The sequence below is a fragment of the Balaenoptera ricei genome, chromosome 8 (assembly GCF_028023285.1).
Source record: "Balaenoptera ricei isolate mBalRic1 chromosome 8, mBalRic1.hap2, whole genome shotgun sequence".
In the NCBI taxonomy this organism is placed as follows: domain Eukaryota; kingdom Metazoa; phylum Chordata; class Mammalia; order Artiodactyla; family Balaenopteridae; genus Balaenoptera; species Balaenoptera ricei.
In genome coordinates, this window is record NC_082646.1 from 2979023 (window position 1) to 3004497 (window position 25475).

The window sequence follows — 25475 nt, forward strand, 5'->3', positions numbered from 1 at the left end:
AAGTAGATCTGTGTGATTGTCTGTGTACAACTGACCTCCCCTAACAGGCTAGAAGCACCGGGAAGACCTGGATCATGTGTCTCTTGTACCGACTGCACTCCCAGACCTAGCAGAGTGGCCGGCATTGGATACTTGAGAATAAATGAGGAAGGAGAAGCAGCTTTGCTACTCTCCATCCTGAGCGATGCCAAAGCTGATACTTAACGTCAGAAAGCCAAAAACTGCTGAACCACAAAGAAAACTATTCAGCCCCCTTAATTCATCCCCTCAGTGGGAAACTTTGCCTTGAATGGAAGTGATTCCTTTACTGATGAGGCCACAGTGACAGAGGACAGTACAGAACACGTGGAAGGATGGTAACTACAGGTCTTTGGTGTTTGTCTTGCCTTGTATTTCAACCTTTCCCATTATTTTAGCTTATGGCCACCTATGGAGGAAGGGGTGGGGGTCTGGACACGCAAGGCCCACCCCACTTCTTCCTTTGCACAAAAGCCCTGCAAACAAGCCCGTGTCGAGATAGCCGGAGTGCATCTCATCATGGAGCAGCTTCTAGGCCCAGGAACTCCCAACTGGCTGCTGAATAGCGTCTCTGATATACCAAAGAGGTAAATTAAATGCATTAATCTCAGTGAGAGTCACCATTGAGGCATTCAGGGCTGCACAGAAATTTCCAACAATTGGCCTCATTTTGCTTCAGTAACAAATAAAAAAAGGCGGGGGGAGAGTTTGGGTGGGTCTAGGAGGCTATTTTTCTGCTCTCCTCCTCCAGACGGGTAATCAAAATGAAGTTCCACATTGAGAATATGCACTTCATTTTATTCTGTACTTGAAAGCAAACACATTTGGCCCTTTCTCCTGTAATAAGATGAATCCCTTATCTGTCATTCATTGAAGAACATAAAGATGATGCCAGTGACACCAAGACCCTGTAAGTGTCTTTCCAGCCTCTTTGCAGCATAAAAAGGCAAATTCATTCTGGTTAAGATAGTTTTGTGCCGGGTACATGACATTCATTCTCTTAAACCCGTGGAAGCTGCAGCTATTTGGGTCGATTTATGCTTTTATTCTTATTTTTCAATCACTTTCTCTCTATTCGCAGGCCTGGGAATCCCCCTCCTCCCACTTCTTACACCAAGGTGGGCTACAGGTTTTATAGGAGTTGAAAAGAAAGTTCAGCACAAACCCAACTTCAAAATGCCTGATTTGGGCTCATTTTTCAGGATTTAACAAGGAACCTGGATGGTGGGACAGAGGACAAGCCTCACAGCCAGAGGAGCCCGGCTCAGGCTGTGGGTGTGCTGGGGGACTTCAGCTGAGTCGGTTCATACTAAGTACCAATGACCCATCCTGACTTCATTATCCCATTTAAGCCTCAAGACAACCCAGTGGATGCACTATTCCAAATTTCACTTCGTATTTGAGGAAGCAGTCTCAGGGGATTCAGGTAGTCATGTTTGGGCCCACGGCTGGTAAACGAAGGACCCAACACTGGGACCCAGGTCAACTGAGTTCTTAGCTATTTCATGCTGCCCCAGGGTCCAAATGACCCTGTTAGAGATTTGGTTTTCTTCTTGCTGATCTCTAATGATGCCTCCCTCTTAGGAGTTTTGAGTAGAATCAACTCAGAAATACAAGTGCATTGCAAATTATAAAAAGAATATGAAAGGAAGGTATTACTATTTTATTGTTAACAAGATAATACTGTATTGGATTTAGCCAACCCCCATATTGAGAAACATCCTACAGACAGATAACGTTTTAACTGTTTTCTCAGGAAATAGAGACAGAATATACTCCTGTGGGTATGGATGTGCTTTTCCTGAAAAGAATTTATGCGACACAATGAGAGTCTGTCTGGGAAGAGACTTAATCCTGAGGCAGAAAATTAGGACTCTGGGATGTAGGAAAGAGTATAAAACAAGGGCTGGTGGGGAAATTTCTCTCTGTAGAGGCAGTGGTCAGTTTGTTCTGGACCCACAGGGTAGACAGGCTAGAAGCTATTAAATTGGGCTGGTGTGAGCTTCTTTAGATCCCAGGGTTACTCCTGGCCATCAGTGCCCTGCCCATCTCCCCTCGGCTCTCAACATTCCACACCCGCCCCTAGAACCCCTTCACAGTCACCTGCGGCTCTCCACCTGAGGACTTTCTCTCAGGCCATTCGAGAGAGCGTCTTCCTACAAACATCAAGGAGTTAATGCTCCCAGGAGAAGTCCTGAGCGACGGTGGGTGAGAACTGGAGGATAAACACGGCAGCTTCTTCACTCCTGGGTGGGACAGCTGAGAATGCTCCCTGCGGTCTCCCAGAGGTCTTCACGGCGATGTCCTGCTTGATAACACGCCCCTTCTCCAGGTCGTCTTGTTCCTGTCTTACTTCTCACTCCTCATCCAGAGCTTCCTGAGTTCACTTCCTACGTAAAGAATTTGCACTTAAATGCTGGAGAAGCCCAACCTAAGACGTAGACTGAGAGGGCTATTCCTACACTTGTGGGAAAGCCGCAGAAAGAAGTGTGATGATTTGCTCCCCGAACCAGCACTGAGAAGACTTTGGGAACAGTAGGGTGGTTGCTTAGGGCAGGCTGTTAGGAAGAAGTCACACTGCACCTTTGTTTTCTGCTGCTGGCAACTGGCAAGAGGCAACCTCCTGTAGAAACCGTCATCCAAGGCCAGGGTTCTGGGGCCCACAGGTGGTAAGAGTGTATCTCTCCCAGTGATCAGAGACTTCATGTAGCCCTGACCATTCAGCAGTGGATGGTCTTTCCAGGAGGGGGTACCCGGAGGGACAGAGGAGAAAGCTGAATTCCTTCTAAATTGGGAATATGTATTCTCAAATCTATTCTTTTGGGTGGCACCAGTGTGATCTGTCTATATTTGTTCCCCAATATTATGCAACAAGATATAAAGGATTATCAATAATTTTAATAAAGTAGCTTTTAAAAAAATCTCATACTTACTAATTTCATGAAATGGCTCTTTATTCAAAGTTAGAAAAAAAAAGAGAGCTTATGAATAAGTTTGGGGGAGAGCAGAATCATGGCTCTGAAAAGTGACATTCTTCCAAAGCCTTGCTTCTCACCAACGCTGGTGCTCTGAAGAGGAGCTGCAGCACTTGGATTTTAATTCAGTCCCTTAATAAATGAATTATGCAATTAGTTGATATACAATTAACTGGATTCACAACGCATGTAGAGCTAACTGGGTCAGCCTGCATCTGTATGACTGTAATGTGCCTAAATGAATACGCCATCAAAGGACACACAGTGGAATGGGGAATCAGATTCGTCTGAGGCAGGAATCATGCCTGCCAGCTGCCGAAGGTACTGCAGATAAAGCCTTGGCTGGAGTTGGCAGGAGAAACAAAAGCCCACAATGCGGGACCCCAAGTGGCATCGTCTCTGCTGTAGCAGCATTGTTCTCCCCAGATGAGCTTGGACGGAGATCAGTAAATCCCAAATCCTTCTAGACAGAAAGGAAGAGCGATTGGGCTTGGATTGGGATCTGTCAATCTATCACCAGCCAACAGTGGTTCTGACAACGTGAGATGAAAACCTCGTAGTGCAGCAGCGTCCCTGGGACCGGCAGTTGTAACTGACCCAGGTGCAAAGTCAATCAAAACACTCAATCCTGTGATATCTAATTCCAGCTGGAAAATGTAAGCCAATGAAATGTTCAGCTGTGCTTTGTGGGTGTGACCAATCAATCCATGTCCAAGGATTTGTCTTACAGTCAAGGTTTTTGGTGATCAAATTGAGGTTGGTATCAGAAGCTCACGGTGATCTACGACTATGAAGTGTGTGCCTGTGTGTCTTCTGTAGGGAGAGACGAAAATTAAGGGAGTGTCTACGTTGAATTTACTTAATTTTGTTTTTGAATCCTTCAAAGATGTTTTGGGATGCCCGGGCCTTTCTAAATCAGAATCTGTACTTTAGCAAGGTCCTCGTGGGATTCACTGTGCATTCTGGTTCAGCCTGAGAAGTGTGACTGTAGGGCACTCCGTGTTCACAGGAAGTGTCATTGCCATAAAATAGGACATTAAGAGCTCTTCTTGTGTGCGGAGGCCCTGCGAAATCTGAGCAGTCATACTTGGTATGAGATCACTGGCATCACCATGCATGGCACCATCCCTGGACTCACAGTGTACTGAGTGTGGGCCCTGGTCTGGGCTTCACCGCTGATTTGCTGCCTAAAGCACCTCACCTCCCAGTGTCTGTTTCCTTCTTTATTTGCAATGAGAAAGTTGGGCCAGACGGCTAGTCCCCAGTTTGCATCACCTCCATCTCTGAACATGGTAATGAAGGGAGGAAGAACAGCAGGGTAGTTCAGAGAACGGGAGAGAAATCCGCTGGTCCTTGGGTCAGATCGAGGGTCAGCCCTAGGGTGTGGCACTGAGAAATGGATTTAATCTTTCTAAGCTTCACTTTCTTCGATTATAAATCGGGCACATTTTAAGCGTCCAGTTGCATGGATGTCGACAAATGTAGTCCATGTAACTCAAACCCAGTCAAGACACAAAGGGTCTCCATCACCCCCTGCCCTCTCTTACCCACCATGCCGTTCTGGCACCCACAGTACACAGAGAGGGTTGGGTGGTAGAAATGTTCTCCGTTTTCATTGGAGTGGTAGTCACTCGGGGACACAGTTCTCAGAATCATTGAACTGTGCTCTTAAACTGGGCCTGCTTTATTGTATGTCATTTACTCCTTAATAAAGTTGATTTAAAAAGAAAATAACAAAGCACCCTGGAGGGTAAAGGAGTTCTTCAGCTCTCTTCCCAAAAGCAGGTTTCGCAGCATGATTCCTAGCACACAAACCCAAAGAGCGGGGTAGCAGGAAGAGGTGAATTGAAGCTTTGGCACTTAGAATGGGTATTCATGACAAAGCCACTGAATCCATCCTATGGGTGACCTTTGGGGACTACTGAGTGCTTCGTGTGTCATTATATTTGGCCTAAGGGTAGTAAGTACATCTTCTCCCATGACCTGTGAATGAAACCACTCTCACCCCTCCTGCGGTGACCCCTCCTGGGACAGAGGCATCACGAGTCTCCAGAAGAGATGGACAAAGGCACGACCTTGGCCTCCCTCACAGACCTGACCACAGTCCTGTAGCCACCGCAGAGGGAAAAGGAGACGGGAGACAGACCCCCCTGTACAACTGCCCAGAGTGCAGAGATTTCACTTCAGAACAAAACTGCTCAGACACACAAAAACAGCTACAGATGTAACCCCGAGTGTCAAATGTAAAGAAGTGAGCAAATTGCTAAAATGAGTTGAAACACAGTCTCAGGACTTCTTACCACAAGCTGTTGGTCTCTGACCTGGGTTTACGATCGGAGCCAATTAGCAGGTGCTACCTTAAAATTATGGAGCGGAAAGGGCACCTAGGAGACCATCTAGTCAAGCAATTTCAAAGTATTTTTAGCCCCCAAATGTTTCCTGCAAACCAAATCTTACACAGGAATGTAAACCAACAAAAGAGAGAAGAGCGTAGGTAATCTAGAGGAAGCCGAGGTGCGGGTTCCAGGGTCCCAGCCCCCTCCATCCCTGCGACGGCCTCTCAGGGACATAGCCCTACAAGCATGGGACCTGGTCCAACGCCCTTATTCGACCGATTAGGAAACTGAGGCCCTAGATGCTAAGGCTCTGCCCTCAGGCTGCGACAGAGGCCGGTCTAGAGAGATCCCGACAGCCAGGAAAAAAGGCATTTTCCGTTGTACAGAGCTGCCTCAACCAATACCAAAGAAACGTGTTTGCTCCACCCTGAGCCACTCCTCGGAGCATCCTGAGAATTCTGGGCGCAAGGCCGCTGCCTCGGATTAGCTTAGCCGCCACGGCCTCCCTTCCGGGGTCAGCGCCGGATTATGGAATCTTGCGCCCCCCGGGGCTGGGAGGGAACGTGCCTTTGCAGCTCAGGAGGAAAGGGGGCCTGGGATAGGAGAGAAAGAAAGAAGAAGGAAGAAGAAGAAGGAGCGCTCCTGGGTGGGAAGTGTGCCTGGCCCAGGGTGGGGGGAGGGATGGCAGAGACACACAGGGGTGGGGTGGAGCGGGAGTACGACATCCACGGTGTCTCGTGTCCCAGCACAACCTGGAGGACTGTCGTCCTCCCCCATCTCTCCCCGCTGCGCTCAATATTCCAGTAAACCACTAACACCTAGAACCCAGGGGCCCCCAGGGTTGGGTGAGAGCCACAGTCACATCTTCTTCATTTCCCAGGGAGCACCTTTGAAAGGCTTCTCCAAGAGCGAGCTCTCAGGTCAGTGGGGACCGAGCCAGGAGGTGCCCCAAGCTGGCGCCTCCCCTGGACGCTCGGCCTAACTGGGAAACATGGTGATTCTGCCACTTAAACCCGGGGGCCTCCCATCACCCAGGGGCCACTGATCCACCTGGCTTTCTCCCAAAAACCACACTGGGGAGCAGGAAGCTAGATTATGTTCCCTTTAGAGCTGGGCTCACGGCCCTGTCGACAGTCTGAGACCAAAGCTCCTGCCACCTGCCATCCCTGATCCTTGTTCAACTCTCAGGTAGGTCCCACGTGCTCTGGAAGGAAGAACAGATTGTTCTAAACAAGTATCCATCTGTTCCTGATGCACCAGTTCCTGGGGTGGTGATTGACGTGTCCCGGTGTTTGAACCCTGGGAGATGCTAAACTGCTCCCACGCAGATGCCTTTGGTCTGGGTGCTACCCGCTCTGTACCCCAATCTCCACCCAAAAGCCCCCCAGCCTGCTAACACCGGGTTTTGTCTCTGCGGTCGGCTTCCCCTGGCAATGAGCTGAGAAGCAAAATGGACCCAAAATGGTCCTCTGAATTGCTGAACAAGCCTGCCTTACTGTCAGAGAGGGCTTTGGGGCCCGTGGAGAGCCGAATCCTCAAGCTTTTTAAAAATCATGATCCTGGGGGCTAGCTGGGACCAACAGCTAACGAACATGGAGGAAGTTCCCCAAAGATATTTCAAGATGGGCTCGTCATGTTCTGAGAAGCTGGATTCACCCAAGAGTGGAATCAGCTGGGTCTCCATCCTCAACATCGTCATGACTAAACGAGCTGGTTGATGGCAGCAGTGGTGGAAGCAGAGAAAGCCCACGTCTCTAGACGTGATGTCCAACACGACAGCCGGGGCCACCTGTGACCAGGGGCTGCTGCCCTGGGTGGCACGGACTAAAGTACCCCTCTATCCCTGCCGAGGGTTCTATTGGGCGGTGCTGCTCTAGACCTTTTATTTAGTAACTGATTTGTCTGCCATCAAATATTTGAGTCCCGACCAGCTAGGCGCCAGCATGCTAGGCATTACGTCAGGTTCTCCAACCACAGGGTCTAACGGGGGAGGCTGGAGAGGGTGTCAGAGACGTGATGGCTTCCCTGACCTCAAAGGTGGAGCCGTGGGTCCTGGTGGAGAGGGGGTGGGGAGGCAGGAGTCCTCCCAGGAGGAAGCGCGGGTCCTGGCGGAGAGGGGGTGGGGGGGCAGGAGTCCTCCCAGGAAGAAGCGCGGGTCCCGGCGGAGAGGGGGTGGGGAGGCAGGAGTCCTCCCAGGAGGAAGCGCGGGTCCCGGCGGAGAGGGGGTGGGGGGGCAGGAGTCCTCCCAGGAGGAAGCGCGGGTCCCGGCGGAGAGGGGGTGGGGGGGCAGGAGTCCTCCCAGGAAGAAGCGCGGGTCCCGGCGGAGAGGGGGTGGGGGGGCAGGAGTCCTCCCAGGAGGAAGCGCAGCATCTGCAGAGTGGCAGCCGCCACCTCCCTCGGGGCCTCGGGGCCCCAGCTCCGCCCAGCCCAGCTCGGGAGCTGCGTCCCCTTACTGGGCCCCCTGCTCCTCCCTCCTGAGGGTGGCCTGGATGAGCCTCAGTTTCCTCCTTTGCAGGACGGGAGTGAGACCCATCGCACAGAATTATTTTAAGTAGCAAATCCAGTGCAGCGTAGGGGGGCGTGTAGCACAGTGTGGGACACGCGTTCAAAGCTCACACGTGCTAGCTCACGTTTCCCTTTGTCAGGCCAAGGCCGGAGGTCCTGAGGAAGCGCCGTCTCCTGGGCTCTCTGCCCGCCCCGGCTACAGAGGGCGCGCCCGGCCCCTGCCCGCCCGCCTGTGCCCAGCCAGCCTGCTGCCGTTCCCTGCAGCTATTTCCAGCCCACGGCCCGGCCGCTCTGCTCTTGCTGCCTTTGTCTCGCAGCAGGTGGTTCTCATTACCGCCCAGCGGGGTGGCGGCAGTGGACGTGCTGGCACGTGCTGCGTGAGTCTCTGGCCACGTGTCCCGTGCCTGGAGGCTGTGGGCCAGCTCCGCTAGTTGTGTGGCCTGGAATCTTCTCTGGGATGCAGCCGAGTGACGGGGAAAGGCCGTGGGCTTTAGGACCGCAGCCCGGATCCTTGGAGGCCTGGGTCCGTCTCTGTCGGCAGCTTCCCGCTGGGCAGGTTCCTCACTGTCTCTCGCTCCTCCGGTCTCGGTCTCCTCGTCTGTTGAGTGGAGCCGGTTCAGCTCGCAGGCCCGTGGCGAGGAGTGAACAGGCACCGAGCGGAGCCCAGCACACCCGTCCCCCGCGGGTTGCTAACACAGGGATCCTCAGAGCTGGGGACACGGCAATGAGAAAACACACAGAAATCCCTCTCCTGGGCCAGACAGACAATGAGCACAGTCGAGAGGGGGCGGGGGAGTCGGCGAGGGGCTTGGGGAGAGGGCGGCCGCTGCAGCCTCCTCGCAAACTTAAGCAAAGGCTGAGGACGTGGGGGAGGTGAAGGGTTTTCTGCCAAAGCTATGAATTTTTCCAATCTGCATTCTTTCCCTGAGCCACAAGCTGTGCCCAGGAATGCTGTCTGAGAAAATGAATGGGCAGTGTGTCAGAAGCTGAGACTTTCTTGGCTGGCCCTGGCCGGCAGTTGGTGTCACCTTGCCCCAGGGTGGCTTCTGAGTGGCAGCAGAACAGAGGCTGTAGCTGAGCACACGCGCTGGCCTTCCTGGCCGGGGATCTGATCCCAGGACTCAGGCAACAAAAGGATGTCTGCATCATGGCGAGGAAATCTTAATGAGCGCTAGGAACGGAAACAGCGGGGGTGAGGTTTTAATTAGCGGAAGGGACAGCGAGGGTAGAGGGTCTGCCCGTTCTCATCATGACCCAGAGGCGGGTCGCCATTGGCCACGAGCATCCACCATCACTCACTTCTGGACCCGATGCCGTCACCACAAAGCCAGCTGGGTAGACGCCCTCCTCTCTCCCTCCCTCTCACCTCCGGGGCATCTGGTGCTTCTCTTTCCCTTGACATCCACACGCTCAGATCACAGCCTCTTCCCGGCACCCTTAGGCCCCATCAGCCCAGCCGATGGACCCTTCTCCTTCATCTTTTTTATCTCCAGCTCCCTCTCAACAAGCCCCAACCCCTCTTCCCTGCAGTCCATTCCTATGCGGAGGCCAGGCCCACAGCCTGTCACCCATTTATCAATGCATTCCAACTGTAACTCAGGTATTGATCTGTGTTTGTTGGGTTTTTCCTATAAACTCGGGCTGTAAAGGTTTCATTAGCCTGCCTCACAGTCATTACATCAAGTAATAGGAAACATCCATCTTCCCCAGGCTTCACTTCTGCACCCAATGGAGATCGGTTTGAAGAGTGTTAATCAAGCTATGAAAATCATTGGCAGCTCATTCCTTTATGATGAAAAAGCTGGTTTGCAGCGTCACTGGGCAGCAGAGTCCTGGCACCTTAGATACCTACAGCAATTATGGGCTGTGTGGCTTCCTGCTTAGGGAGAATTTTTTTTTGTTTTTTGCCTCATGCCCGTATGCAAATCTTATTCTTTGTTTTAGAGTGATTCTCTAAGTTGTGTGCAACTAGAAGACGACGCAGGCAAGGCTGGGCTTCTCTGCAGACCGTGGGCAGATGGAAGGTTGTTGGTCACTGCCGTGGATCTCTGCCACAGCCAGACCTGTGCAGCGGTGGGAAGGGAGTCCACCAAAGGGCGTCCTGGGTGCAACGGGAGCTCAGCTACAACCGACTCGTTCACCTGCTCCGCTCCGTCCACCCAGGAGCTGTTCTAGCGGCAGCTCAGTTCTTCAGAGACCATTCTGGCTGCCCTGGTGTGAGTGGAGGCAGGGGAAGGGGGTGCGGAGAGATGAGAAACGGAGAGCAGTGAGGAGGCCATCGCAGTGCCCAGGTCAGGGGTGGAGGTGGCCAGGGCCAGGGCAGCGGGAGTAGGGATGCTGGGAAGGGCCAGGAAATGTGCTAGAAAACTTAGCGACACGTATCTAGTTCCACTACAGCTCTGTGAGATAAGAATTACCCACCCATTTTCCAGATGAGGAAACTGAGGTGCAAAGAATTTAAGAAACATCTCTGCTCGCAGAGTTTCCTAACCGGGCTTCTCTCCAGATTACAACTTGGGCGGTTCCTCTACAGCCATGATGGGAGTGTTCGTTTGATAGGAAGGGCTGGGAGGAGCTGATGAAGGACATAGCGCTAAATGTCTACTGTGAAAACAGCCCAGAACAATCTGAATCTCCTTAATCATTACCCATAGCTCACACATGGGTCTGCTCCCCACAAGTTTCCTGCATTCTTCTCTTTCTGACTTAAGCTGTATTGTTTATTGCTCAGGTCTTTGAAATACCTCAAACAGCAGAGGAAAGAGCTTCTACCCCCAGGCTGTCAGAGGGGGAGCCTGAAGCAGTACACAATAAGCATGGAAGTTTTTGGAAGTCACCTGTTTTATCTTAAAAATTTATGTGGATATGTTGTACTCTGCTTCACAATGAGTTCATGTTTGTTTTAATGTTTAAAACCATTTTAAAAAAAAATTGCAGTCAAGTACTACCACTTGAAGGTACAGGACAACAAAGGTTTACCTTCCTGAATCATCTATCATAATATCACAGGTACTTTGTATTGTCACTTACTCTGCGCCAGGTGCAGTTCTGAGCGTGTTACTTGAATGACTGCATGGTGAGGTTTCGTCATCTCCATCCCCAGATGAGGAGCTGCGTGCTCAGAGAAGGTGGTGACTTACCCAAGGACACACAGTACGTGACAGAGTCAGGATTTGAACCGGATATATTTGTTCCAATACCTTGCAAGAGGCCACTGCTGATACCCCTGGGGTTTGGTAGCCCAGCTTGGAAAGTGGAACCGGGTGGTATCTGAAAGTTCATGCAGAAAAATGTCATGTTTACGGTTCAGGTGGACTGGCTCTAAAGCACACCCAGTCTTCAGTTCTGGGGCGTCTTGGGGAGGAGGGTGGCAGAGCGGAAGCTGAGAAGAGGAAGCTGATGCGGTTTTGGAACCGGCCACTGGAGGTCGGCCGACCTGTGCAAGGTCCCGCTAGGGCTCAGGGCAGTGGCTGGCTCCCGGGCTTCTGGACTTTCCGGGCAGAGGGGACCATCGACCTGCAGCAGGACCCGACTCGGTGCTGAGGAACTGCGGTCCATTTTCAGCCATTACTGGAGGGGGTTTGTAAGAAAAGAGCAGGCACAAAACCCAGTTAAGCAGCAGCTCCAAGAGGGACAGCGGTTCCTCCAGGTCTCCAGAGTGAACCGTGTGTAGGAAGCTGCAACTTGGTGGGCGCCGGAGGGCTGCAGGCCTGTCCGGAGTCCATCAATCACTCAAAGGTTTCTGCAGACCCTACCAGCCCACAGGTCTGAGCTTGCGGTGTCCTGCCTTCTCTAGCCTGGTGTGGCATAGGAGGGGAGGAGGGAAGAACGCGCTAACGTTAGGATGAATGCGTGGCTACAGCTGAGAGATGCTGAGACAGACAGCAACTGACATCACCTAAAATCCTGTCCTGTTTTACAGCAGAGAAGCGGTCTACACAGCCTTCCCTGTAACTGTCAAGGGTTAAAATCCTGTTCCCTGTGGTCTAGCCCTCCTGCAATTCTAATTTAAATTGCAGTGTGCTACTGTAGCAGTTCAATTCCTGATTACATTTCTGACAAGTGAAACAGCCCAGACTAAGTCTCCAAATAATAGTGTTCATGTGTTAAATACCTTTTTTTAAGATAGAAAGAATCATGCCCTAAACCCATCACAGTTGGTCATCTTCCTTTTCTCCCAAAATTCTGAACTGTGTTCATGGGAGTGAAATAGGATCTGGACACGAGACAGAGGAGACCTTATTTAAGGGGTCTCCCTTTTTCTGATTGATCACTTGACATTTTCCCATCTCTCATTCCCTGCTCTCTTCCAGGCCAGGGAAAAATTCAGTTTGGGTCATTTTCACTCAATGTAACAAGAGGCCAAGATTCAGGCAAAGAAGGGAATGAGTTCATTTGCAAACTCAGGGCTAGAAGCACAGTCTCATTGCAAATCCAAAATCAGTTAAGCAGCAGGAAGCAAAGACTAAGGGTAAATTGTCAATAATCATCCTGGGAAAAAGGTTAATCTGGAGCTTCAGGGACCCTGCATGAGGACTGAGATCATTCAGGACCTGTTCAATACGGTAAAAGGCAGCGATCTCCCAGGGAGACAGGGGCACCTGGTTCCTTAACGGATGGGGGAATGGTTGGAGGGAAGAGAAATGTCTAGTAAATCACGTATTACTATTCATTAATTAACATTTACTGAGTTCATCTCCTTTGCCAGATGCTATACTAAGTATTTTGTGTATATTTTCATGTGATTTAAAACCTTAAAAGCATTGTGGGGAAGGAACTTTTTTCTGTATTAAAAATAAGGAAAGTGAGACTCAAAAGATAAGTGAATGGCCCAAGATCACACAGCTAAGATATGCTGGAATTGGGACTTCAGCTCAGGTATATGTACCTTACAAATCCTTAAGTCTTAACCATCACTTTTTATTGTCTCTTTACACTACTGGTAATAACTTTGCTATTGTTGTCTTGAGTTGATAGTTAAACCTTAGATTATTTCAAATTTCGTATATGAGCGGCTTGGGTTTCCTACCTGGCTGTGACTTCCATCAGGAAAAGACAGTTTTATGCCCCTCTAGTAGTCCCCCAAATGAAAAAAAAATGTTCTAAGTATAATAATTTGCTTTTCACAGTACTTTTAATCTTCAGAAAATTTCTGCATACGTATATTTCCTCACTGCATCCCTATGTGAAGTATTCTATTATTGTCTTTAGTTTTCAGGTAAGCAGAGACATGAGGATTTTACAATGCGCATCAGTTAGCCAGCGGGAGAAAAAGAACCGACCTCTTGCTCATTTTCCTTCTAGGCCAATGTTCTTTTATGTCAGGCACTGCTAACTGCCTTCCTAAAAGCCAGTTCTCCTTGCTAACAGACAGAACCTCACCCCACATTTGTTTAGGGGATCCTTTGATTTTAGGAAACATGAGCTCAGCCCCTAATCCAGAGGTGGACATTAATTCCATTTTAGTCAAAGAGATGTAAAAGGGAAGGGTTTTCCTCCTTGGTAAGAGAAATGCCCTGTGCTGCTCCATGCTTCCTAACTGGAATGCAGGACTTGATTCTTGGTGCTGCTGCAGCCATATTATGACATTGAGGAGATGAATAGAATTACATACAGGCTGAATTGAGCCCTAACATCACTGAGCTGCTGAACCAACATGAGCCACTGCCTACCACCATGTCTTTGTTATAACAAAATATAAAATAAACCTGTTACTTGTAACTGAGAGTTCCTACTGATGCTACCTTCTACTACACCACTGAAATGGCACTCAGCTGAAGTGTGTTTGGAAGGAGACCTATAAACATGCTTTGTACAACACAGCCAGTAAACAAATTCACTACATGAATGCAAGTGTCAACATTATTGTTACCATTTTATTTTAAACGCTTGCTGGTATGATTTTGTATTTGCATTTGGATTCCTAGAACCCAAATTCCCCACCACAGAGAGTGAATATACTTTACTGAGAATAAAAGCTGCCCTGATCAATTGTTACTGAGTGAGGTGTTGGGCTTGTGACTTGAACTGTTACTGTAGGCAAGTCTTCCTTGGCCTCAGTTTCACTTTATACAAACACAGCAAAGGCCACTCTCTCTGCTCAGAGTTTAGTGTGAAGATGAAATAGAGACAGGAGAGGGAATTAGAGGAACAACAGGAAGGGGCATGCAGCGCTTGTTAAAATGATTACTGTGTTCCTGTGTTGTGTTTGGCATTTTCCCTGTGAAGTATCATCAACTGAGGACCTTACAAGGTAAGTATCGTCCTCTCTGAATATTGAGGGACACGGCGGGTATGACCGGGAAAACTCAGATGTCTTGACTAATCCCACACCCACCAGGGATGCAAGGTGGGTATATAATGTGGGATGGGGACAATGGTCCTTGTCACCTATAAGAGCTTCAGGATATCAAGCAGTCTGGGAGAACCTCTCTTAGGCCAGCGTACTAGGTCACAAGGAACAAAGTCAATGGAATTGACTTCTTGGGTTGACCAAATGGGAGTTGTCTAATCCTGATGGTGACAGTGTGTTGAATTATAGGCATAAAAGGAATTTGGAGGGAGAATGAGCTCTGCCCTCCAGCTCTGTACAGTCAACTGTGACATGGAAGCCAGAATTCAGATTTTTCCCCTCTAAAGACAATAACGTGTAGCCAGAGGAAGCTGCAAAATGTGGCCGGCACAAGCAGAGGGAAGATTGCTCAGAGTACAGAGAGAAGAGAAGGAAGTCAGAGAAAATAGCATTTATGTGGAGCAACCTTCCAGAGCCAAGCAATGAGGGAAGGAGCCCATCCAGGGTCCTCACACCCAGCCCCCCAGACTCACCCTCAGATACTGCGCAGCTTTGCATCAGTTCCACAGCCATAGAGAGAAGAGTGCGTAGACCTTCCTTAGGGACAATTGCAGGCTGATTCATAGATGAATAAAACTCACCTCCTGCCCTCAAGGTACTCAGTGTTTATATGGAGCCTGCAAGAGGTAAACCCATAATTATCAACTGTGACAAGCATGGCACTGACCTTATAATTTGTAGATGGAGTCTCTGGCCTTTGCTTACTCCTTTATTTTAATCAATACCTCTTTCTGAAGGACGGAGATATATTTAGTTTTAAATGAAACATGGAGTTCCTCAAATAAGGCATACTATTACTGAAATTTAATTCATGTATATAAAGCATTGAATGCACTGACTATTACATAGTAAGGAGATGGGTGGTAAAAACGTGGGTCTCCAGAGCCAGAGTGCCTGAGTTCCATCCCACCTCCTCCACTTACTAGTTGTGTGATCCTGGTCAAACCATGGGCCTCTCTGGGCCTTGATTTCCTCATCTGTAAAGTGGAATAATAATTGAACCCACCTACTGAGTGGTATAGAGTTAACATGTGTGATGCTCTTAAAATGTGCCTGGTACATAGTATGTGTTCAGGAAATTTTAGCCTTTAATAGGAATGGTAGCAAGTAGTCATAGTAGTAAGAGTGAGTTGGAGAGTTGGAAAAGCAGAAATAGATGCCATTGGTAGGTGATTAATTATCCATTGGGAAGACCCAGAAAGTGAGAAGAACACAGGCTATAGGAAGACTATGTTGCTGACAGGAATGGCTATGATTGGATAAAGGCTTGAAAAACTCTTAAATTCTCAATTCTTCTCAGATTTACTTCTGGCCAGGGCAGACCACTATGCTTCCAATAAACTCCAGGAAGAAGAAAAAAAAAGGAAAAGGAAACCATTGTGGAGAACACAATTTACTGAATTTCTCCAACCTCAACATTAGGTTAAAGCGAATTCAGGGTAGGGGCAAGTACTCTGATGTAATCTGAAGTGACTTTTCTGTTTGATATAAAGCCATAGAAAATGCACAGGAACAGTTTAAAGAACAAGCAAGGTGAGTGAGCTGCATTAAAATGGGAATGAAAAATAACCCAGAAAATGCTATTTATTGTAAAAATTGCTGGCATGCTTAGAACTGCTTTGATCATCTTTGCCTCAAAGAAAGCAGAGCCAACAAAGTGAAGTTTCAGAAAAGGGCAGCAAAATGATCAGAGGCATAATGGGTGAAAAGAGGTCTTTATCCCTAGAAGGAAAGAAACAATTGGGAAAAAATTCTTTGGCTTAATAGAGATCTATTGGATAATGAATGGCGAGTAGTGGCCATTCAGGTGCTGCCCTCTCCCCTGTCCCAAATCACACGAATGAGAAGGAATTTAAAAGGGTTGAAAATAGATAAATGGCCATCATAAGTTTAAAGCCTCAATTGGGGGAACTGGCAGCCTCGGGGCATTTTTGAAGCAAACAATGGAGTGACTTTCTAAGAAGATCAAAAGTTTTGCTCCTGTCCAATAGCAACTCATCATCCAAGGGTGTTTGCTGAAAAACAGAGGGGCAATGGCCTGCACTAGACCCGCTGCAACAGAGAAAGCTTTTCCTGTGGATGTCCACAGGGATAGTCCGTTGAAATGGAAACAGAGAAAAAGAAAGACTGAATTTATTTCCCTCTGGGACTTGGAAAATGCAATGGGATGGAGTAGAGGCGACACTTTCAGATTTTAGATGATGTGAGGATACCCTCCAAGTATCCCACCCCCACCCCTTCCTCAAGGAAGAAGGAATTCCATCTTGGCCTTATTTATCACTCAGTGTTGATCCAGGACCAGCTGCAGCACCTCCCCAGGGAGCCTGTTAAAAATGCAGAATCCTAGCCCCATCCCAGTTCCCAGAATCAGAATCTGCATTGTAACAAAATTCACTGGTGATTTGCCAACACATCAAAGTTTGAGGGTTTACTATGGTCTCAGGATATTCAGAGAAAGGATGAGGTATGTTCATCCCCAGCGGTGCCATCTCTCACTGTGGGGACAGCCAGTTATCTTATCTCCACGAGACTCTGTCCGTCCCCAAACTAGGAACTGACTTCCTAGGCATGCTAAATTAGATAATGCATTTAAAGCATTAGGAAATGGATCTGACATATAATAAAGAGAATTCAAAAAGTATTAGTGAACTTGTCGGTTATTGTTGATATTTATAATCGTCCAACCACCAAGCAATGGGAAGACAGGCTCAAGAATGAGCTATAGCGTTGTAAGAATGGAGAAACTGTCCAGGCAGTAAGAAAAAGAGACAAGGACGGTGACTCAACATCCCAACTGTGAGTGAGACATGTAAGAGATGCAGCAGAAGACAACGGAAACTTGCTACGCTCTTCCAGAGATGTAAGTGGCTTCATATAAAGCCTAGCTGTGAACAGGCTTGAGAGACAGGCAAATGGGTTACAAGTTCATTAAGAAAAACAATGCATGGCTCTTGTGAGTCTACATGTATGTTTTTTTCTTGGTCATTTACCAAACATTTTGGTATTGTTTGATTTGTTACTGAAGTTGTTCATTAAAGTAAATTAGTCAATTTAAACTCTTCTACATAAGTATTATTTTACTTTTTAATTAAAAAAAATGACTGCATAGTAATCACCCAGAATTTCTCACTCACTTTGCCAAAGCACGATTCAGCTTGAGGCTCAAGTTATTCCTGTAGCAGTTACACAATCCCAGTATTATCAGGAAGAAATAACTCAGTAATGGTGATGGTAAAATGGAGAATTTCACCAGCCTCAAATGCCCAAAATAATGGCAAGGGTGTATCACAATAGTAAAAATGATGTAAACTGTTGGTAGTGTTCATGTTAAGGAGAATTCTGGGAGAAGATGCAATTCGAGTTTGGAGGTAAAGCAGCCAGATGACCTGAGGGCAGTCTCTTGCTGTCCCTGTGCCCACAGCTTGACCTGGGCACCGAGTGTGCCATCTGTGATGGAGTCCTTGTGATCTCTTAGTTCACCCTCTCCCCATTTAGACGCTCTGGAGTGGACATCCCTCCCATCCCCAGCCTAATCCTTCATCTAATGAACAGCATGGGTAATAAACAGCCACCTGTTATCCACAGACAGGCAGACAGGTATACACCCTTGTCAAAGGTCTTGGCTAAATCATCTGGATTGTTTCTAATAACAATGTTAACGACCCTCTGCATTAGCTTCAGGTTGTAAAACATCTTTCCTTGATGTTTGTTCAATATTTTCATGAGAACTAGAAACACCTATTACAGACTCTAGGATACTAACGGGCCCCTGGAACCATTACTATAATTCGTTCCGGAGGCTCAGCTGAAGCCACAAATACATGGATTCCTGCTCCATCATTGCCCAGAAAGAGAGAGATGCAGTCCTGAGCCATCACTGAGACTGTCCAGAATTTTCTCCCAAGGAATATATACAGACCCACAACAGAAAAACGTAGGTTGCTAAATAGATTTGTGTGGTTCAGTAACTTTCTAAACAGAATGGTCAGTATGCTACCTAGGTGAGTCTTGCAGCTCAGCTGCCTACTCTGGTACTGAATTCTGTATTTTATCAATATGTAGATATGCAGGAGGACAAATAACAGAACAACTTTACGGGTCAGGAGTGGATTAACCAATGAAAGACCTTCCAAATAGCCAGGAGCCTATATAGGGAGTATTAAGGAACCATTAAAATTATTTCTTTTATAAAGGAATGTGTTCCCTATAACCATGCTTAGCAGCCCTGAGGTTACAAAGCATCCAGGAAGATGAGCAGAAAAGACAACCCCTTGAGAGTTTCCTCTCAGAAAAATAAACAAATATCTTCTGCTTGTTCATTCAAAATCTCTTTGAACTTAGGAGAGAACTTAATTCATAACTGGACTTTTCAGAAGGCAGAACTTTTGAGTTCTAGTTCTTGTTCTCATTGGGTCCAAATTTCTCTTGTTATATCCATAAATAACATTCTAAATAGCTGTCAAATCTATATAGTCTTATGAAATTTGCACATGCTGTAACCTGTGGGCTGGAAAGTAGCTTCGATGTCCTTCTCCTCCTTCAGCCTAGACCTCTCAACCCGTATCCCATGTTTGTAACTGTCTACCATAGGTCTGCCCTTGGGTTGTCTTATATCACCCAATGTTATCTAACTTAGAACTCATAACCTGCCCTGCCTCTTCCTATGTGTCTCCATTCCAAACACCTCAAGCCTGCTCTCAATGACTGACTGTTATCAGTGATACCATGATACACAGTCTAAAAATGTTTTGCTATTTATAATCCCTCCCTCTTTGTCCTTAAATCTAATTTACTATTTGGAAACATTTCTTTTTTTCTGCGTTGTTCATCACAGTTACTCTTCCCCTCTATTCCCAACATTCATTCACTTATTCATTCATTTACTAAATATTTGGGAGGCATCTATTAGATTCAGGTCTCAGTCAGAACCTTTGAAGGGCTAGACCCTAGGAGTGAGAAAGACTCAGAAGGTGGCTTCACAGTCTGGGACCCTGCCTTTTGTTAGCTCACTCTCTGATTGGATGGATGTGGTCTTTTTCTACTCTAGTTGGCTGCCAGAGAGTAAGGTGAACTACTCTGCAGAAAGGTAACATCATCCAGAGCCTCTCTAATCCTTTATATTCCAGGTCTAGAATTAAAAACATATATTATCAAACACATTAAAATACAAGCCAAAAGGAAAAGAGACAGTAGAAAACAGTCACAGGGGATACTGACTTGGGTTTTCAGAAATGAACTCTAAATAGCTGTAATTAATATGTTCAAGAAAATGAATGACTGGATGGAGAATTGTACCAGAAAGCACAACATATATCAACATATCAAACAGAAATTCTTAAACTGGAAAAAAAAGCCCTGAAATTATAAATACAACAGAGGAATTTCACAGCAGATTAGTTCTAACTAGCTTTATGAGACCAACATAACTTTTGTGACCAAAATATTACAAAAACATTACAAAAAAAAGTAAAAGCCACCTCTTTCAAAATCAGTTTTGAAAATTCAAAACAAAATGATCAATATAATTTAGCACATATGTAAATTAAATGAAAAAATCTGTTAACATTTCATTAGATGCAGAACACTTGATGACATCCAACAACAATTTGTGATATAAATTTTTTTTAAAACTCTTACCAAAATAGAAATATAAAGGCGATTCCTTAATTTGCTAACAATTATCAACAACAACAAAGTTATAGCAATAATATTTAATGAAATTTTGAAGACTTTTCTTTGAGACCAAAAACAAGACAAGGATAACCATTATCATTACCTTTTTTCAAAGTTATATTGGAAGTCATAGCCTGTGCAACAAGGCAAGAAAAAGAGGGATATCATGATTGGAAAGAAAAAAATTAAAACCTTCATTATTTACAGATAGCATGATGGTGAGCCTAGAAAATTTTAAAATAATCTATGGAGAACAACTGCTAGAATTAATAAGCAGATTTATCAGGGTCATTGGACATAAGTTAATTATATAAAAATCAGTGATATTTCTATATACTATCATCAACAAACAATGAAATTATGAAAATTACAAAACTTGTCATTTACAACTTTGTATAACATCAAACACTGAGGACAAATTTAACCAAAAGGTACACATACACAGAAAACTACAAATCATTCCTAAGAGAAATTAAAGAAATTCTAAATAAATGGAGAAATAAGGCATGGTACAGATGGTGATTCAATGATTCAATATTGTGAAAATGCTAAATCATTTCTAATTGATGCATAGATTCCAGGCAATCCTAATCAATATCCCAACAGTAATTTTTGGTGGAAACTGACCAATTGATACTAAAATTACCAGGATACAAAGGAATAAAAACAACCAAGTCAATCTGAAAAAATAAGAAAGTTGGCCCACTTGAATTACTAGATATCGTGACTCATTACAAAGCTATAAAACTATACTAATTAAGCAAGTATAGTATTGTACAAGAACTATAGAGAACCCAGAAAGAAATTCTCATAGATGGTGGAGTAGAAGGACATGAGCTCACCCCCTCTCATGAAAACACCAAAATCACAACTAACTGCTGAACAACCATCAACAAAAAAACACTGGAACCTACCAAAAAAGATATTCTATATCCAAAGACAAAGAAGAAGCCACAACCATATGGTAGGAGGGGTGCAATCGAGATAAAATCAGATCCCATATATGCTAGGTGGGTGACCCAAAAACTGGAATAACTGCATTAAGAGAAATGTACTATCAGTCATTACAAAGCCAATAAATAGGCTGTGTTAGGGAAAAGAAAAAAAAGAAAGAAAGAAAGAAAGAAAGAAAGAAAGAAAGAAAGAAAGAAAGAAAGAAAAAGAAATCCTCATATAGTCGTTTGGTTTACAAAAATGATAATACTGTGGTGATGTGAAGAAAGGATAATCTTTTCAATAAGTGACATTGAATAAATTTAATATCAATGTGGGAAAAAATGAATTTTTTTTACCCCCTACCTCACACCATATACAAAAGCAAATTTCAGATGGATTTCAGTTTCTAACGAAAATAAAAAACAATGTTTCTGGAAGATAAAAAGAACACTATCTATATTACTTTGATTTAGGCCGATTTCTTGAAAAGAACATAAATAATACTAACCAAAAGAAAAAGATGAATAAAATGGACTTTGTTAAAATTAAGAATTTATATTTTCATACCTAAGAAAGTAAAAACTTAAGTCATAGAATGGAAAGGAATATTTGCAATATATGCAATTGACAGAGGACTGGACTCATATCCAGAATATGTAAATAATAATTTTAGAAAAAAGACAAAATCTCAGTTAAAAATGGGCAAAAGGTTTGAACAGACATTTTACAAGATATGATATCTAAGTGGCAATCATCACATAAGAAAGCATTCAATTTAAGTAGTCATCAGGGAAACATGAATTTTAAAACACTAAAATATCACCACATGGCTTACTTTGAAAAGACCAATAACACCAAGTATTGTTGATGAGATAGAGCAACTAGAACTGACATACACTACTTGTGGGTGTGTAACTGATATAACCACTTTGGAAAACTGTTTTTCAGTATTTCCTGAAGGTGAATATATGACCTAGAAATTCCACTTTTAGGTGAATACCCAATAGAAATGTATACATATATGCACCAAAATACATGTATGAGAGTTTTCATAGCAAGCACTATTCATAGTAGAAACAAACTGGAAATAACTATCTATTAACACTACAATATTTAGATCATGATATATTTATGGAATAGAATGCTACTCAGCAATGAGAATGAACAAACTTCTGCTGTATAAAAACGTGGATGCATCCTACAAACATACTACAAAGCACTAGAAGTCAGATACAAAGGAATACATGGTATATGATTCCATTCATGTAGATTAACTGGATAGGCAAAACTAACTGATGCGGTAGAAGTCAGGATAGAGGTTAGCTCTGGAGCTCAGGCAAGTAAATAGGAAGGGACAGAAGGGGAGTCCTGTGGTGTTGGTTAATGTCCTATTCCTTTCTCTGGAGGTTGGTTCCATGGGAGTTTTGACTTTATGAAAACTAATTTATGTGTGCACTTTTGATTTGTGCATTTTTCTTTATATATATTATATTTGAGTTAACAAATTTCTTATAAGATGAGTTTCAGAAAGAAGATAGTGATTGACAACGTCTAAAATGTTAAAGGATTAAATATACCGAAGACAGCAAATGAATATCATATGTTTTTTAAATAGAGGTTATTGATAATCCTGGCAAGAAAAATTTTAGTTTCCTCATACTAGATATGATCCTCTTCAACTCCTTTAATTTACTGCAGTGACCTTAGAGGTCTCCCTGACTTGAGTAACTCCCCAATTTTGATTCACCAAGAATTTTTATGCTAGACAAACCTTGTTAAAGATATCTTTGCAGTATGTAATTTCCCCAAGAAGGTAATGGTTTTCTATTTCCAGCTTTACCATATCCACATTTTTTCTTCTTAACATTAAGATTCCTCCAGCATCTCACCGCTCTCTATCTTGAAAACTTACTTTTGACTACCTGTCATGACTTTTCCACCTTAGTCTGGCTGATTTCTTTACCAAATTCCACATGTTTCTTGTTCATCGCCACTCACATTTCATGATGACTATTATTGTTATTCGCCCATTTATGCTCAACCTTAATACTGTAAATACTGCAGAAATGACCAAATGCCTTCCAGTCCTAGAGGAAGTCTCTGGTATCTTTGGCTACTGAAGAAAAGAGCCCTGTTGCACAAAGACCTCAGGGCAAAAATATTTCAAGGGAAAAGAAGTCAGAAAACACTCCTCTTGTAACTACTCAAGTTTAGTTCCAGAAAGAGTTCATTACTAAGTAGCTCTGAACCCATGGTGTGACAGGGTTAACTAGGGGCAATCTCCAACCTGCAAATGATCCTTGTGAGTACTGGCTTTTTTCTAATGTTATGGATAGTATCTTTCAGCTTGAAATTCATCAACCCCATCTCCTCCAAAGATATCACCATCTTCCCCTTAAAACTTCATTTCCAAGGCGCTGTACACTGGATAATACTATCATCGTCCTCTACTCACCCAAGTGCTGAGACCTTTCAGCTCACTATTCTCCTCTTCTTCACCTAATTACTTGTCAAATCCCCATGACTCTAACTTAAATATATCTCTTGCACCAACTTTCCTTTTCAACCCCACTGTCTCTGAGTTGGTTTGGGTCCTTATTACCCTGTACTTAAACTATTGCAGCAACTTCATACCTGAATCTTCTCTCTTCTATATATTCCTTGACATTCTAGCTTCCAGAATGCCAGAAAAATCTTACTGAAAATAGTGCTCAAAAATATCCCATTGACCCCATATTGCCTATAAAATAATACCAATGATAGAGCCAGGCATTGCGGTCCTACATGAACAATGCCCATCCCCTGTTGTTCTAGCTTTCCCTCCCACCAGGCATTTTCTCTAGTGGCACTCTTCCCCAGTACCCTACACTCAAGTACCTCCCCTACCTTTGCTCATGCTGTCTCTTACTCCGAAGTGCCCTTAATTACCTCTAATTGATCTGTTCCCTTTTGTGTGTATGAAAGTCCTGGTCAACCCTCCAGGCATTACTAAAATTCTGCTCTCAAAAGTCTTCTCAGCTCTCCCATCCATGTTCATTTGGCTCTGTTCCCCTCCCCCATTTCCCCATGTTCTCTGATCGTGGCTTTATTCAAGCATCCATCATGGTCTGGCTTATATCGCAGGTACCTGTATGTGTCTGTCTCTCAAGTGAAGAAATATTGTCTTAATCACCTTTGTGCTTCTTCCTTCATTACCCTCTAGCTGGCAGGTGTTGATTGATTGTTAACTAGCCTATCTCTTAAGGCAATAGCCATAATCATCATCTTCCTCGGGGTATGGGTATAGAAAAAGCAAGCCAATCTAGGCATCAGGTCACCTTGATATTGGGCTCCAGCTCTGCCACTAACTAATTTGCTGTGTGACTTTGGGCAAGTCATGTCCTGTTTCTGGTCTTCATGCTCTGAGCTATGAAAAGAAGGGCCTGGACTAGTTCAGCATTTCCAAAAAGCATGTTCCATGGAACACCGGTCCCGTAGGACATTCTCTCCACCAGAAAGGATGCAACGGTCAAATAAATTGGGGAAATATCAAATAATATGTCTCCCTCATAGAAAATTGTACTCTGCCAGTTTTTCAAATTGCAGGTCATGACCGATAAATTTGTCATGAAATTAAGTAGGCTTCAATGCACATTTTTTAAAAAAGAAATTAGAATAAAAGATATCAGAGGGCATCACACATAATAAGGGTAAATACTGTTTCATAAAACTCTTGCTTAAGTTGTGTATGAGTGTGTGTGTTCACGTGTGTGTATCTTTCTTATTGGAGGTTTTGGCTTAACATGCTTTAGAAATACTGGAGTATACACTAACATCTGAAAAGCTCTGAATTATCTTGCTGTAAACCACCTATTTGATTCTTTCATCCCAGCCTTTTTCAAATGTAAACATTATATGCACAGACACACAGGCAAACCTGACATACATTTATTGACAGGTTACAAGACATGATTGCTTGAAGAAACTCAAACCAGGAGTGAACATTGGTTTATATGATCTCAGAAGTCCCTCTGTCTCCAGCACACTGTGATTCTCTGAGATGGGGAACAAACAGGTCAGAGCATCAGAACTGCCACCTGCTCGAACGTGCTGGGTAAAGGCACACGGGGAGGCTGAGGAGCTCCCTGCTTGGAGACGAGCTCTGGGAAATCTAGATTTTTCGTTCCCTTTCTCATTCTACTGTTAGAATATTTGTCTTTTGTTGTGTACACTTACACGCCAGGCTGCAAAAGAGGAACTGCCTCGGTGGGCTCGCTAGCCAAGGCAAGGCTAACCCTTTGCGGGTGTAGAGGTATGACGGGCATGTCGGCATGAGACCAGCCCAGGGCACCGTGTCTGTCACTGATCGCCCTGCCTGCCTCCTGGCTCAGATGCTCCTTTGCCCATGTTTCCCAGAGCACAGCCAGGAGGCGCCACGGCAAAGCTCTTGGCTCCCCACGCGGTTCCCCCTGCTGATGACACCAGCACAGCCCTTGAAGAGCTTTCTCAGCCACACAGAGATGCTGCTGGAGGTGGAAACTTGAGAAGGCTTGAAACAAGCTCCTAGCTGCAGGCAGCTCCCAGTCTGGCCTCCACTGGTAGGGGGATTCCCCAGTGTTTCCATATTGACCCCAAACATGAAACAGTTGAGAGACTGGGATATGTGAGCACAAGAAGAAAAAGGAAAGTCCAGCACAGGGA

The 25475-nt window shown here is 45.1% G+C and overlaps 1 long non-coding RNA gene across 5 annotated transcripts in view; it reads right to left on the reverse strand.

Annotated features, from left to right (window-relative positions):
* Nucleotides 1-25475, reverse strand: part of LOC132369541 (uncharacterized) — a 358827-nt gene that overhangs the window by 19169 nt on the left and 314183 nt on the right. For 2 of the 5 annotated variants that reach the window (XR_009504436.1, XR_009504439.1), the window contains 2 exons: nucleotides 14660-14803; nucleotides 11001-11404 (listed from right to left, as the gene is read on the reverse strand). This is a non-coding gene — a long non-coding RNA (uncharacterized LOC132369541). Of the gene's footprint in view, nucleotides 1-2389; nucleotides 2409-11000; nucleotides 11405-14659; nucleotides 14804-25475 lie in introns of those variants that run through there. The other 3 variants (XR_009504437.1, XR_009504440.1, XR_009504438.1) reach the window with 3 other exon arrangements.